This window comes from Petaurus breviceps, unplaced genomic scaffold, assembly GCF_028583685.1.
Source record: "Petaurus breviceps papuanus isolate PSGF00001 unplaced genomic scaffold, PetGlider_PUasm1.0 90808, whole genome shotgun sequence".
NCBI lineage: Eukaryota > Metazoa > Chordata > Mammalia > Diprotodontia > Petauridae > Petaurus > Petaurus breviceps.
Window position 1 is genome coordinate 15,251,746 of NW_027187349.1, and position 4,112 is coordinate 15,255,857.

The 4,112-nt window shown below is 37.5% G+C and overlaps 1 long non-coding RNA gene across 1 annotated transcript in view; it reads left to right on the forward strand.

Annotated features, from left to right (window-relative positions):
- The first annotated feature begins 1,056 nt into the window (after positions 1-1,056).
- Positions 1,057-4,112, forward strand: part of LOC138147936 (uncharacterized) — a 56,635-nt gene continuing 53,579 nt past the window's right edge. The window contains exon 1 of the long non-coding RNA XR_011164934.1: positions 1,057-1,153. This is a non-coding gene — a long non-coding RNA (uncharacterized lncRNA). The remainder of the gene's footprint in view (positions 1,154-4,112) is intronic.

A 4,112-nucleotide genomic window follows, 5' to 3' on the forward strand; every position in this document is an offset into this window, starting at 1 on the left:
TAGATAGACAGACAGACAGATAGATGATAGACAGACAGACAGACAGATAGATCGATAGAGATATAGAAATAGAAAGAGCATGGGTCTTGGCAGTCGGTTGTTCTGAGCTTTGAGAAGAAGGAATACTATCTCTGGAGTTAAAGGTCATGGGTTTAAATACAATCTCTGATGTACACTACTTGTGTGACTTTGAGCAGGTCACTTTCTAGGCCTGTTTCTTCCATAAAGTGAAGGGCAGGGAATAGATAGCCTTTGAGATTGCTTCTCCTTTATATCTATCATCCAGTGCAGGGACGGGGAGTCCATGGCCTTGAGGCCACATATGGCCTTCTAGGTCCTTGAGTGCATCCTTTTGACTGAGTCCAAGTTTTACAGAACAAATCCTTTTATTAAGAGGATTTGTTTTGTGAAGTTTGGATTCAGTCAAAGTACTTGTGGACCTAGAGGGTCACATGTGGCCTCAAGGTCACAGGTTCCCCACCCCTGGTCCAGTGGCTAGTCATGGCCCTTGCCTAGAGCTTATTGTCGCAGAAATTTAGAAGTGGAAAGGGCTTCAGAAACTAGTTCAAACCTGAATAGTATGTCCTCTCTAACCTATCCAACACATGTGCTACCAGGCTTTCTTTGAAGACCTCTAGTGATGGGAAACAGTACCACTCAAATAAGTTCACCCCATTTTTGGAAAATATTAATTAATAGGTAAGTTTTCTTTATAGCAAACCTAAACTTGTCTCTATTTAGCTTCCATCTATTTCCATTAGTCCACCCCAATGGCACCAGGTAGAACCAATCAATTCACTTTTTCATGTCACAGCCCTTCAAACACTTGCTATTTTTTTCTGTCTCCCTCTCATCAGGCTCAGCTAAACATCCCTAGTTTCTCCCACCAATCCTCATATGGAATTTGGATTACTTTTTCTACTTCCGAACATTGTCTCAGGTTGGCTCAGAATCAAGAGGAAAACTGGAAAGAATGCCTAGTTTTCTGAGGCATACAAAGACCAGTGAGGTCTTTGTGACACCCTGGTGTATCCTGACACATTGGCTAGTTGGGTAACACATAGCTAAAGAGCTAGTTGGAAGCAAGACATCACAGCTGCATCCATCTGTTTTCTTTTAGTCCATCATTAAGATGAAAAAATACAGCAATCTGGTGAGTAAGCGATGGTCCCTTCTCACCTCCCTTCTCTCAGAGAGTTATGGGAGTTTGCCCTATCATCACTAACAACAGAAGGGAAACAACAGTTTGAAATTTCTTTGTTAGCATGCCCAAGATTGGTAGCAAGAGGGAAACTATTCCAGAGTAAAGCCCATGCCGGCAGAGGTTGAAGTGGGTGAGCTAATGGGCCTTTTCCATTCTTGACTGCTAAATGATTTGTGTGGACTGAGGACATATACAGACAACTGAAATTTGGTTTGGAGGTGGGGAAGTCAGGGTTATACTATTTAAAAATTATTAATTTATATAGTATAAATTTTTTAGGAGACCTTAAGAGTCTAGAGCATTAATCTGTCTTCCTAATATCCCTCTGAGGTAATTAATGAGAAAGAAGATACTATTGTTGTCCCCAATGTTATAGACAAGAAAAAATAAAGCAGAGAGGAGGGTAACTTATTAAAACCACAGTTAGAACGTTTGTCCAAGAAGAGAACCAGGCTGCCTGTCTCCTGGGTCAATGCTCTTTCTTCTAGATCACACTGTTCCCAGTTATGAAACTCAGTAGCACCAAAGCTTTAACCAAATGAACTCATTTGGTTCATTTTTTAGGAAGGACTCACACGAGGGTTGGGGCAGTCAAGGTTTGTGACTACTCAAGCTGACTGGTTCTCTGGCACAGATAGGGAGCTGGTTTTAGAAAACTTAGGAGCAGGGTTCAAATAAGAGATGTTGCCTAACTTTAGAAAATAGTAACTTGCTCATTCTTATACAGCCTTCTCAAAGAAAGATGAGATTTTTCTCTAGCTTACATGCAAGGTGAAAGTCAAGAGACATTTATTGAGCACCAACTGTATACAGTCATGTGACAGCTACCACTGGTATAGTGAAGAAAGTGTGGGATACATGTATTAAAATAAATAACAAAAATCATGGTCCCTGCTTTAAAGAGTTTTAACCTCTACTTTGGGAAATAAAACAATGCTGCACAAAATGATAAAAGATTCAGGGCTGGGAAGGACATTATTGGTCAAAAGCCTCATTTAAAAATTTTGAAAACTGAAGCAGAAAGAGGTTAATCAACTTGCCCAATGGCATACAGCTAGTATCTGAGGTGGGATCTAAACCCAATCCTTCCTTTCTCCAAGTTCAGTGTCCTTTCCACTAAATAATGTTGCCTCTTCTAAATGCCGAAAGAGGTAGAAGAATTGATGAACATAGGCACCTGCATAATTTAAATGCTATAAAAGAAAAAGGGCCAATTTGCTCCTGGACTTTGTGTGCAGCTCTCAGTCCACTGAGCCTTCCAGGCCCTTACAGAGACAGTCTAAACACACCTTCAAGTGAACACAATTAGGACACTTCCATCTTACTTGAATAGTTTGGATTTATTCCTTCTTGGAAGCAAACATTATCTGCATCAGTTACAAAGGACCTTTCCAAGTGCATTGTCCCCCAAGTGATGGAGGAGGAAAATCTCCCTTTTCCAGAATGGCAGATGAGAGGGAAATCATTGCTGTAAACACATTTGGTCATGGAAAACAATGTGCCACATGTTTGGGGACAGCATTACTTCTATTCTTGCCTTTTTTCCTACCTTTTTTATAGCATTTAAAGATCATTTTTATCCCAATTCAAAGGCATATCTCAATTACTTCAAGGTGGATATGATTGTCAAGTAGATCCATTTACACTCTAAAGAGATTTTCTATTTCCTTGAGGAAGAAACAATAATGAGTAGGACGGGAAAATGTTTGAGAATGTTAACAAACACCTGTAACAATACTCCCAACCACTAATGATAAAGAAAATGATGATGAAAACAACTCTCAGGTTTCACTTCACACCTAGCAGACTGACAAAGATAAATAAATAAACTATATCATAATATATGTATATATATATATCAATATATATCTATATAACTATGTCTATATATGTGTAGATACATATATATTATATACATACATACACATGCACATATATGTATGTTCATATATACTTATAAATGTACACATACATGCACATGTGTGAGTGTATATGAAGAGTCAAAATTAGAGGGTTTGTGGAGCTAGGCACATAAATATGCACCATTGGTAGAGCTACAAATTGATTCAACAATTCCAGAAAGTAATTTGGAATTATACTAAGAAGGTGACTGCAATGTCCTTGCCATTGGACCAAATAATATACTTTACAAAGGCATATTCCTTTAGGAGGTCAATGCTGAAAATAAAGTTCTCACATAAATGAAAATATTTACAGCAGCACATTTTGTAATAGCAAAGAAATGGAAATGAAATATATGACCATTGATTGGGGAATGGCTGAACAAGTTGTGGCACATGAATGTAGTAGTATAATGTTGTGCTTTAAAAGTTAATATTATGAATACAGAGAAGCATGAGAAAACTTACATGAACTGATGCAAAATGAAGCTAGCAGGACATAAAGTAGCATAAATAAATAAATATTGCTATATTAATTGAAATAAAAACAACACTAATTCATGATGTTATATGTGACATTATAATTATCATGATTGACCCCAAAGAAGAGATAAAAAAAATATTTTCTCCTTTGCAAAAATGGGGGATTGTAGAATAGAGCTCTACATATGATTTCAATGTGTTGGTTAGTTTTATTGAACTGTATTTTTTTGTTTATTTGTTTCTAACCCTGTGTTAAAGGGTATGAGTCTGTGAGAGGGAAAAAAGAGATGAATGCAGTGTCATGATGGAAAATATTTAACATCCAGCATCCTGGAAAAACATGAAAGAGAGAAGGGGAGAGAGAGAGAGAGAGAGAGAGAGAGAGAGAGAGAGAGAGAGAGAGAGAGAATAGAAAGAACACCTGAGAACATACACAGAATCCTCAGGGCAATAATGATCAAGAAACTTTCTTCCTTCCTTTCTTTCTTTCTTTCTTTCTTTCTTTCTTTCTTTCTTTCTTTCTT